The following is a 12318-nucleotide window of genomic DNA, read 5'->3' on the forward strand; positions in this document are numbered from 1 at the left end:
GTTAAAAGCTAGGTGGTTTGTTTCAGAATTCACTAATGAAAGAACTCTGTATTCTATGTCTAGGAGTGTATTTTGCTGGGATGATCATAAATTGTAGCTGAACTGATAAACTACACACAGGATACTTCTTTGCTCACAAGGCAGGAAGACGTTTCCTTATTTGGTCTGTACCGGTTTGAACTGGGAAAGCTGACACACGAACCTTTTTTTCTCTATATAAGCTGTTATGTACTAAATAAACCTTTGAGTCGATTGGGAAGGCAACCTAAAGCAGTCTCTGTTTTCTTGTTCTCCCAAGCTGCTCCCGAGCTCGTACTAACACGCTGAATGGCATACCTGAGTGTTACTTTAAATAATTAGGAATCTTAGAAGGAAAGGACAGAACTCTGCTTATCGCTCGTGCCTTGGAGGGAAAACCGGGATGGACATTTTTTCCTTCAATTTGGTGTCAGAAGTGGGATTGCTCTGACAGAAGGTAAATATGCGTCTTTCATATTTATATAAAGACCGTATTATACCTCTCTCAGTGATCGATCCATAAAAAAACGGGATATGCTGACGAAGTTTCACTTAGTGATCCAGAGAGATACACTGACGACTTCCTCAGTCCCCGAATAAAGTAAATTAACCCTTGTGTGGTGTTGGTGGACACAGGAAGTTGCCTGTTGTCTTGAAACGTACGTTAAAAAGTGAGAAGTTGCTCACTCAGAAAAAGTGACACAGGAAGTTGCCTGTTGTCTTGAATATTTCTCGTTAAGTGAGAAGTTGCTCACCAAAAAGTGACACAGGAAGTTGCCTGTTGTCTTGAAACGCACGTTAAAAAGTGAGAAGTTGCTCACTCAGAGAAAGCTAGTAAATAATTAAATTTAATTTTGTTAAAAAAAAAAAAAAAAAAAAAAATGAAAGAAAACTGAAAACGGGTCTCACAGACCCGATTACCATACAAGGGTTAAAAGCAGTAAATTAAAAGCAGAAAGACACAGGGAGTTGCCTGTTGTTTTACGAGAAGTTGCTCGTTAAGCGAGAAGTTGCTCGCTAAGTGAGAGTTGCTCACCCAAACAAAAATTGCTAGCAATAAATTTAAAGTAACCTCAGCTGTGCCGCAGCGAAAATACTAACATAAATCCTTCAAGCGTGTAAACCCCTCTGGAAATCACTGAACATGAGTCAGAATTATTCAAAGACCACAGACAGGTCCGATAAAAAATCTAAAGTACCTGTAAAACCAAAAATTAATAAAATACAAAATAAAGTCTCAAATAACGGCTCAGTACAACTCCCATTTCCGGTTACGTGTAACCTACGTCCGCGAATCGGCGAAGACTTCCATGATTACGTATCCAGAACATGCGGGAGTGCTTATGTGACTGACTTTGTTTACAACTTACGGACTGTAAGTACAATGCATTCTAATTTCTTTCCGGAGCCTTATCCCGAACGATTATCGCCAGAAAACAGGTCAGTAGAAATGTTGAATATCATTTGTGATAAGAAAAGTAGTCTGCTTAAAAAGTCCTGTAGAAAATATATGACAGAATGCCGCGACGTGATACATCAAATGTTACCACTATGGAAAAAGGGACCGGAACCAGGTGTAGATGCTTTAACATCAAATAAAACTAGTGCAGGCTCTAGCAAAGAACATAAACCTACCGCAGGAAAAGCTAGTCTTGCATGTTCAGCCGTTCAGCCGTTCAGCCTACAGCCCCACACCCTTACGATGAGACCGAATTAATAGTCGCTGTAGCAGCTGCACGTAAACAATGTCAGCATTCTGATCCAACCAGCTCAAAAGAAAGCGACGAAAAACCTGAATCATATGCAACGGATCTTAGCCACCTAATTGAACAAGATCAGGAAAAACAATATATACGCCGCAAGGAAGAATTAGCAGAACATAAAAAAAGAGAAAAACTTTTGAAAGAAGAATGTGAGGAACTTATGAAAAACAATTTAGACGACTATGAAGAAAAACTTTTGCATCAGGCAGTGTCCACGATAGACACCCACATGAAACGCCACGATATCGTAGCTAGAGGTTTAGAGGTAGCTAAAGAAATACCTGTTAGAGTTTGTATTGTTGATTGTCATTTATGCTTAGAAATATTTAACCATAGATGCTTAGAGGTGTATAATCAATTGTGTAGTGATAAGTTGTGTGATCTTTAACAGGCTACAGAGGCTTGGTGTGCATTCCACACTAGAATGCACACCTACATCCTGGGAGCACGGGAAGAGGTCGCATCTTGTTTTAATTGTTTTATGGTAGGATTAACGTAGCTACGTCTGTTCTAGTCTAAGTGCTTTTCTGTTTAGATGAACTGCTGGACTTCCTCACCGGGGGGGGTCTAGTCTACCCTCTTCCTGACCAAGGATGTTTGACCCTTTGATCAGCAACACACACACACACACACACACACACACACACACACACACACACACACACACACACAGGCAAGGTACTCTTTGTTTGTATGTAGACGTCGGTATGTTAATGAACCTATGCATATTCATGTAACCTCAATAAAAGGACAGTGTATGGGAGGACGGACGAGAGCTACTGGGGTCAAGCGAAGGAACGGCGTTTGTCTGGTTCTCTCCCGTGCACGAGTACCATGAAGAAGTTTGCCTACTTGCGTCTTGCTTGCAGTGTAATTATATTGTCTTAACGTTCCAGCGAATAGGTTTATGCTACAAACCTAACATTAATTGGTCCTTCGATGCCGGCTCCCTGGGATCGCATTCACCGAGGGGGGGGAGGCACGCTGAAAGACTGACGTCAGCCAGGAAGTTCCTGTGGATTCGCTGTCTGTCTTTCTCCTCGATGAATGGCGATTGGCGGGATTCAGGCTGATATTACACGCTAAGCAACGCCAAGTAAGTTTAAAGAGGCCGACTCTATAACCGTGTCGTTGTGCAGTCTCTGCCATTTTGTGAGGCGTTGAGAAGTTCGCTGCTTTGTGGAGCGATAACTGGGTTAGTGTCCCGAAAAAGAAGTTTTGGTTAAATCGCCCAAGGGTCCCAAGCGTCCGGTGAGTGTCCGGTTTTGAAATCGCCCTGGGTGTGTGTCCCGAGCGTCCCTTCATTGGGTTTTGTCGCGCGAGTGGGTGAGCGTCCCACAACTGGGTCAGGGTCCCGAGCGGTCCGGTGTGAGTCCGGAGTAGGCCTATTTTGTGTTGTTGTCATTGTTGTCGTCGTCGTCGTTTTTGTTGTTGTTGTTGTGTGAGTGTGTGCGGAGCAGAACACGTGGTCTGTGACACCGACTGTTGTTGTTATCATGGGTTTCTAAGCAACCAAGAGTGAGTTAGAGGGAGAAAGACGTTTGTGCTGGACTTTGCTCCTGGCAGCACAAAGTATTTATGTATAAAAGAGAGAGAGCGAAGGCTCCACAGCTGCGTGGGTGCACGCGAATGCGGTCGCGCGGGTTTCACGCGGACCTGAGCCGTGCGGTTAATCGCAGGCTTATAAATGGAAGAGATTCAAATGTTAGAAGTTTTCAGAAAACACACCAGCCTTGAAGAGTGTGTGGAAAAGGCCAGCCCACATCAGCAGCTGTGCTCTGGTGGGTGACTTTCCCCCCACCCCTTCCTGACACAAAATGTTAACAGCCTGTGTGCCAAACCATTGAGGTGGATAGTTGTTAAAAGTAACCTACATTAAACTTGTGGTTGCTTAAATTCAGTACGATGACATGTGAGGTGAAGTGATATAGATAAATATTTAAACTAATGAAGTGCATAGAGGCACTTGACCTGTGTGGAAGACTGTCGTCTTATTATGAGCCATTGTTGAGATATAGAGCACATCTGTGAAAACAACTAATATGCTGAACCCTATATGAAACATCTAAAAGTACGTGATGGAGAAGCTGAATTGAATATGAAAGTGTAAGACTTTGCCGCTGTGGGCAGAGCAACTACTGTGTGATGTTGCGTTGCAGGTTTTTTTTTTCTCTTCTGAGCTGATGTGCAGGCTACACATTATCAGATCGAGAGCTGTCTGAGAACTACTCTAAGAGAGGGAAACAGCACTATGTTAACTGTGATAACTGGAGTGTGCAGCGTTTCCATGAGCAGTTTTCCTGCATCTTGACTTGTGTGTAGAGTGTTCATAACATCAGCATCATGTTTTTGTTTATTTGTTTGTTGGGTTGAAAAATAGTTAAATAAACTGGTGATCATATTTACGGATCACCATGGCACATATCATCAGCCATGTGATTTATTTTTGCAGATGACAAAGTGAGTGTGAATGTGTCTGACGTCACAGTGTTTTTGTGCACTGTGCAAAAGTGATTGCCTCTGATTGTGAGTGAGAGCGGTGATTTTGCAGACCACCAGCTATTGTGAAGAAAAAAAAAAAGAGTGAAAGAGAAATAATCATAGGAAAAAGGTTTTGTGTTGATCAGCCGAAAAACAACTACAATGTCATTTTCTGCTTTTAAGAAAGGATTGTTCACACTAACACAGACAGAGAGAGAGAGAGAGAGAGATGTGTGTTGATTAAGCAGTGATGATAATAATGAACATGTTTTAGTTTGTCACTTTCAGGTGAAAAGCAGACCTGTATCAATTTTCCACATGCAACAGTCGGAAGAAAGTTATAGTTTAACATCATTGGAAACATGTAGGCCAAGTTTCTGGCTGACTTATTTACAGTGCCATGTGTTTCTCAACCTCACAAGCGAGCTCACTCCTCCCTGAAGATAAGGAATGCAGCTCCAAAGCAATAACATGATAAAGAGACAGCAGCAAGTCCTGAGCACAAAAAGTCCCAGCAAAGCAGCAGCAATGTGGATAAACAGCAGCAGAAGAAGAAAGCAAACCCATCTTCCTGTCTGATTGGTTGAATTTCACGGAGGGGCGAGCAAGATGGCAGCGTGAAGAGGAGTTTTTGTTTGAGTTCTCAGCACGAGACACTTATTTGATGTCTTTCTGGCCTTCGGGACTTTTTTGGAGATCAGCGCGCTAAACTTGCTGGATCTGAGGCCAGGGTCTGCGGCGGCAGCATGTTGAAATGCTCAAAAAGGACTGAGTGACTCGGGCAAGCCACATGCGGCTAGCGACATGAAAGAAATGGACCCTTCATGATGCGTTCAACGTGCCAGCGCTGTGGTGGGAAAGGCTCCATCATAAACACGCCCTGCGCCCTGCGCCGAGGTTCAGGCCAAGAAGAAGAAGACGATGACTTCCAAGCCCAAGAAGGTCGGCCTCAGCGTGGGCGAGCTGATTGTGAAAGCCGTGGCCGCTTCCAAGGAGCGCAACGGCCTGTCTGTGGCCGCTCTCAAGAAGGCTCTGGCTGCCGGAGGCTACGATGTGGACAAGAACAAGGCCCGTGTCAAGACCGCCATCAAGAGTCTGGTGGCGAAGGGCACTCTGGTGCAGACCAAGGGCACCGGGGCCTCCGGATCCTTCAAGATGAACAGGGTTACTGAGACCAAAGCCAAGAAGCCTGCCGCGGCCAAAGCCAAGAAACCGGCAGCAGCTGCTAAGAAGTCGCCCAAGAAGGCAGCGGCAGCACTTCAGACACTAGCACAAGGTCAACCGCATCAGAGGAGGGACAGGACAATAGTGAGAGTGGCTGTGACTTCACTGTGCATGTGAAGAAAACGTTTGAGGAGAACTGAACAGTTGGAGTTTGACATTTGCCACCTGTGGAGTAAAATGGCAAGAAGAGACAGTGGGACACAGGACAAAGCTGAAGGAGAACTGCCGGCTATTGGACTGTTGAAGTGGGAGAGGACAACAGAGTGAGAAGACTAGGTGAGAACACATAGGAATTATTTAATGTGGGAAATCAAAATTTGGGTTAGCAAACCTGGGGAAAAGAAAACTGACTGCTTAAGTTGGAAAATTGAGACGGAGTCTGAAACATTGCGAAAATAGAAACATATGCAAAATCACACACACACAAGCAGAACATGCATTAACCCTACTAACAATTCCAAACACAAAATGACTCATGAAGACTCATAGCACATTAGTTAAGAAATGATTAAATAATAGCAGAGAAATGTGTAGGAAAGGCAGCTTTAAGAACATGCTCTGCTGGAGATGCAGCTCCACAGACATGCATTAGACCTGCCTAATAACACAAACCCATGCAATGAAAATTAGCTTGTTATCTTTCATCAGTGTTACAATAGTGTCAATTTAGCAGACACTTGTTATCAAATGCTGAATTTATCCTAAAGAAAAAAAAATTGACTCTCCAAGTTGCAGGACAACAATTTAACTTTTGTGGGAAAAAAAAAAAAAAAAATAAATCCTGGTTTGATAAATCAGTGATCAGACAATAAATTTAGTGTTAAAATGGTAAATTGGGAGAAGCTTCCTGCTTGATTGAGGCAGCATAAGTAATTTACTGTATGAGGGAAATTGTCTTTTGTGATACTATTTTGAACATGCTTTTTTGTCGTCCTGTCAACTTAGTGGGTTAATAGCTGATATGCAAATTAGTTGATTGGTTTTAGATTAATGAAAGGTGACTGAATTCTAGTACGAGTGAATGAGATGTGTTGGAGTTGTTGTGTGTTGAGTGGAGACTCTAAAACACTGAGTTTCCTGCTTTGATGTGCGAGTGAATCCTGTATTTAGATACACAACACTGAATACGTCAGAACAGACTGTTTTGTGAAGTGCATGACAGCATGTCACATGTTTTATGATGAAGGGAAAAGGAAAATTGAATAAAATAGATCTGTGGCCTAAATGAGTGAAGAGCACAGACCTGGTAATTAAACTCATAGCTAATAAGACATTAGGATTATGTTGTGTGTTGTGCAGCTGATGGTTGATTTGGAGTGAATCTAGCTGATGATTTTTCTTTTGTTGTGAAGTTGAGCCTGCCGATTAGTATGATGGTATGATGAACCATGCTAATGGTATGATTTACCTGAGATGAGGAGTTTGTGTCATGACTTAACAAGGCCTTTTTATTTTGATACTTTCACAGTGCACTGAAAGTTTTGTTTGATAATCTTTGTTCTTTAAGCAGATCTGCACGTCGGGAATTAAAAGCGCTACACGTCGTCGAGAAAATTGTGCCAAGTGAGTTCTCCACATTTAAATGGACTCTGGAGAAAGCCACTTATTTGGGACAATTATTAAATGACAGTCCCAGTCCAAAAGGATTCAGCGATGTAATCCAAACTAAAGTTCTTCTTTTTCTTTTTGAAATGACGTCATTTTGCTGAGAGTGGAAACTAAATGCGACGATAGGTTCCACTATCAGCAAAGAAAGAAAGAATGAATGCATGAATGAGTGAGTGAAAGGAAAACAAACTGACTGACTGGTAAAAGCTGACAAAAGCTGACAAGACTTTACTGATGTAACACGACTGTGTGAAGTTGACCCCCGCCTGGCAGGGGTGCAGATGAGTCTGTGTGTGCTTCCCTTTACAGAAGCAGGAAGATGACAGCAACACTCGAGGTTGCGTGATGATTTAACATTTTAAATGCCATTTTCTGTGTCTGTGAATTTACTATGTGTGTGTCATTCACTAGCTTGTGTGCTCACAGAGATAACTGTGACAAAGTATGCATACGCCTGCGCAAGCGCTAACATTTGCATTTTCGTTTTTACAGCATTACGGTTCTTCATGTGTTTGATCATGTGATTTATAGGAATACTGGCTAATGTTTCTCTACTACAAGATTTCTGGGTTTATGTGTGAAGAAAACTGTAGTTACAGGCATATGTTGATGGAGAAATTAATATAGTTTGAGACATACTGTGATGAGACCAGTGTTACTGTTTCCACAGCGAGTGTTAACTTTATGGTGTTTTATGGCACCTCTAGAATCCGTTGACCTGTGTCTGACCTCCGTCCGACCACAGTCAATGTGTATTGCTAATGTTTGTTTCTTTGAGAATGCTGTAGTAGATTCAGCTGAAGCGGACAAGTGACATGGGTAAAACAAATAAGAGATTACGGTATTTATGGAATAGTTTATTATGGGCTCATTAGCTGGCCACTTTTGAGCCCATAGTAATATATAAGTGGAGTGACTTTGCTTAAGAGAAGTCACTGATTACATTAATGTTAACAGAGTACATGGGATAATCCATGTCTGAGGTGAATTAGGGTAATAGTTGTAGTTACTGATTTGAGAAAACCTGCACATGACACTTGTCTTGCTGATGTTGAATGCTTATTACTCTTATGATACAATTGTTTACAGGTATGAAGTTTGATTTCACTTCCAGATTTTGCTTTCCAGGCCGTGATGGTGTGTATGCAGGCTCCTGGGAGAGCCAGGTGTTAAGCAAACTTAATATGCAACACACGCTAACATCTTTTATTGCAGGGTTACGGAGCTACTCCAGAGGAGATGCCCTGATGTTGCCTGGGACATGATCTAGCTAATCTTTTTCTTTAAGACAGGGATCCAGGTTTGGTGAGTTGACGCATGGGAATGTCCATGCGTCAAGAGGTGGAGTGCAAGGATTAACATTAAACAATGTTTACTATTATTGTTGCAGTGATTTGTGTGATTAGCCGTTTTATTTACAAATATTAAACCTATGCAAGTGGTGCATCCATGTTCAGATGAGGCTTTGATGGCCTATAAGTGAAGTTCACTGAACTAAAGAATGTGGTTTGATGATTGTTGACATGCTCTCCAAATAGAAGTTTTTCTTCTTAGCAAGGAAATACAGGTGCAGCAGTAATCTCCTGAGAAATCTTCAGAGGCCCAGTGAGAAGCGTGAACCATTCCAGGCATAGCTGACAGCCAGGCAGTGGTTGAGGTCAAAGGTCAAGCTGGTTGGGGCCCATCATGAGATCAGACCTTGGAGCCACAGCAAGGACCATGAAACTGCCTGCAAAATAGAGGAGAGGATCGTCCACAAGATGGGAGAGAGGCTTCAGGAGGATCAGAGATCATCTTCAGCACAGCAGACATCACACAGAGAGCTGTGCTACTAAGCTTCCAGGAGATCAAGAGGAGACTTCCCACAGCAAGATGTTAAATAAAATGAAACATTCAATATTGACGCTGAGAAAGACAATTAAGGTGTACGACGTGCTCTGCCTTAAATCTTCAGCAGCGTTGGGATATGAAAACTCGAGGGATGAGGGCTCCATCGACAGCGCAGAAGGAGTTCGAGGATGACATCATGATTCTGTGAAAGCACAGGAACCAGAAGCTATGGTGGTGATGACAGCAATTTCCTATGAACATCACCTAATGCTGTGCCACTATACTGTGCATACGATGACACTCTGAAGGCTGCTGGGATCATAACAGCAGTAAGACAACTGAACCCTGCACCCTTTCCACAGAGGTGTTTCTCTGCAGAGCGTGGACAATGAAGGAGTCATAAATATCCCCCTCGCAGGATGAAGGCCTGAAGTGAGGTGATGGGAGGCCATAAAACTAGAGTGCTGAGAGGTCTGCAGCTTTGGAAATAGCTGAGACCCATGTTGACAAACAACAAAACTAACTGGTATGTTTGAATGTTTATTCTACATACATTTGGACTCTGGTCCTATGGACAACGAAACAACTAGAAGAGACATTCATGACGCCCTGCAGAACTCAAACCACTCTGCAGAGAGACATGTGATTTGCACACCCGGAGGAAGCATCACCAAGCTGAGATGTTTTTGAAAATGTTACTTTTTTATTTTTACTATTAAATTAACAATTTCTTTGGTTGCTCGTAAGATGCAGTTTGCCATGAGATGAGCTCAATGAATGGGGTAACTGCTAATACATTTATTAAACTGTGTAACTTTTACAGTAATTTAGGGTGATTTGACATATGCTGAGTAAAAAAATGTTTGCATTGAAACTGTCAGACATGAGGTATGCATAACTGGGAACTTTCTAGCATAAAGGTCAAAAACGGGGGAATGTTAGAGTTTGTATTGTTGATTGTCATTTATGCTTAGAAATATTTAACCATAGATGCTTAGAGGTGTATAATCAATTGTGTAGTGATAAGTTGTGTGATCTTTAACAGGCTACAGAGGCTTGGTGTGCATTCCACACTAGAATGCACACCTACATCCTGGGAGCACGGGAAGAGGTCGCATCTTGTTTTAATTGTTTTATGGTAGGATTAACGTAGCTACGTCTGTTCTAGTCTAAGTGCTTTTCTGTGTAGATGAACTGCTGGACTTCCTCACCGGGGGGGGTCTAGTCTACCCTCTTCCTGACCAAGGATGTTTGACCCTTTGATCAGCAACACACACACACACACACACACACACACACACACACACACACACACACACACACACACACACACACAGGCAAGGTACTCTTTGTTTGTATGTAGACGTCGGTATGTTAATGAACCTATGCATATTCATGTAACCTCAATAAAAGGACAGTGTATGGGAGGACGGACGAGAGCTACTGGGGTCAAGCGAAGGAACGGCGTTTGTCTGGTTCTCTCCCGTGCACGAGTACCATGAAGAAGTTTGCCTACTTGCGTCTTGCTTGCAGTGTAATTATATTGTCTTAACGTTCCAGCGAATAGGTTTATGCTACAAACCTAACAATACCTGTTACCCGAACTTTAATAAAGACTTATCTAAAAGGAAAAAAGGAAAAACAAAGCCAGGATGACAAAGGTCCTCACGCCAACACTCGCGGTAGTAAACAAACAGACCCAAAATCTAGTGACGTCAATGACACTTACCCCTTTATGATAATAGGAGATCAGTGTTGTATTCAGCCCCCTAAAATCTCAGAATTAGTGACAACTATTAAAGAGCTTCCCGATCCTCTTAAAAATCCTACAGCCTTTGTCTCTGCACTACAGAGAAGTACCAGATATCACCATTTGGGTGGTCCGGATTACAGGTACATATTGTGTCAATGCATTCCTGGAGTAACCGAGTCACAACTCATAAGAGAGATAGGTGAATTAGACCCAAAGCATGATAAAGCATCCACAACTGCAGAGTTTTTGTGGGTAAATAATGACAAAATCACCAATTTCTTTAAGAATCTAAAGAAATTCCTGCTAACAATGTCCAGAGACAAAATTGACTTAAATGCAGTAACTATGTGTAAACAGAAGCCTGATGAATCTATCCTAGTATTCATAAAACGCTTTATGCACTGTTGGACAAGCTAGAGGTGCAAATTTAGCTCAGTTTTCCAGCAGCCGCAGACACCCAGAGCAAAAGTGAATTTGTGTATTTCATTTAACATAAAGGGTGAAATGTTTGCTGACACTGATAACAGCTTATGTTTTCTCTGCCCTATGTACCGACATGATGGAGAAGGAACATCCTCTGTGTCAGCTGGACCCTCAGCAGAGAATGAACTCAACATCCTTTTTGTCCGGTACTCTATGTCACACACTGTGCCAAAAAAAACGTGTACAGACGCCACTACCAGGTAATCCCATGACTGGGAGCCACACTTTTGTTTCTCTAAGGTCAAACAGTGATTTTGTCACATAACTCAGACATAGGTTACGATAACTAAACCATGTCGACACATAGATGTAACCTACCTTATATTGACTTTATACCTTAAACACAACAAGCCAGTATATGTCAAGCAATGTCCCCTTTCCACGGAAAAAGCCGCAGCTCTAGATGTCATGATAGGAGATTTATTGACTACAGGAGTAATAAAGCCCACACTCCTGTCAATCCTGTGCCAAAGCCTAACAAACCTGGCGTATGGCGTTTCATACAAGACTTAAGGCAAATTAATGCAGTCAACATTCCTCTGCCACCTCTCGTTTCAGATGTTCACAGCATATTGACATGCATTGCATACACATTTTACCGTGGTGGATTTATGCTCCGCTCCTTTTTCTTAGTACCTGTGCATGAAGACACACAGCCGTTATTTGCATTCACACATAGAAATAAGCAGTACACTTGGACTCGTTTGCCCCAAGGCATGATAGACAGCTCTGCTGCTTTCTCAATGGTGCTTCACTCCTCCAGGGCTGCACCCTGATCCACATGTGGATGACCTCCTCCTCTGTGCTGAAAGTGAAAAACTATGTCAAACTGCTACACACATGCTTCTCCAGCACCTCCAAAAGACTGGCCACAAAGCATCTGCAAAGAAAATGCAGTACTGTCAGACTTCTGTTCAATATTTGGGATTCACACTGTCTCACGGAAAACGTTCCATGACTGCAGACAGGGTCAAAGCTGTGACCTCCGTCCCTCGTCCCACTACACAGAAGGAAATGTTGTCCTTCCTGGGCATGGTGAACTATTGCAGACAGTGGATACCAGACTGTTCTTTTCATGACCACATTCTGCGTGACTGTTGTAAAAAAGACAAGCCTCCTCGAATACTGTGATCCACAGAAATGACTGCCTCTTTCAAT

At 42.5% G+C, this 12318-nt stretch overlaps 1 pseudogene; it reads left to right on the forward strand.

The window, feature by feature from the left end:
• The first annotated feature begins 2070 nt into the window (after positions 1–2070).
• LOC112434562 (histone H1 pseudogene) lies at positions 2071–10430 on the forward strand (annotated as a pseudogene).
• The last annotated feature ends 1888 nt before the right edge of the window (positions 10431–12318 follow it).

This window comes from Maylandia zebra, linkage group LG3 (genome assembly GCF_041146795.1).
Source record: "Maylandia zebra isolate NMK-2024a linkage group LG3, Mzebra_GT3a, whole genome shotgun sequence".
NCBI classification, from domain to species: domain Eukaryota; kingdom Metazoa; phylum Chordata; class Actinopteri; order Cichliformes; family Cichlidae; genus Maylandia; species Maylandia zebra.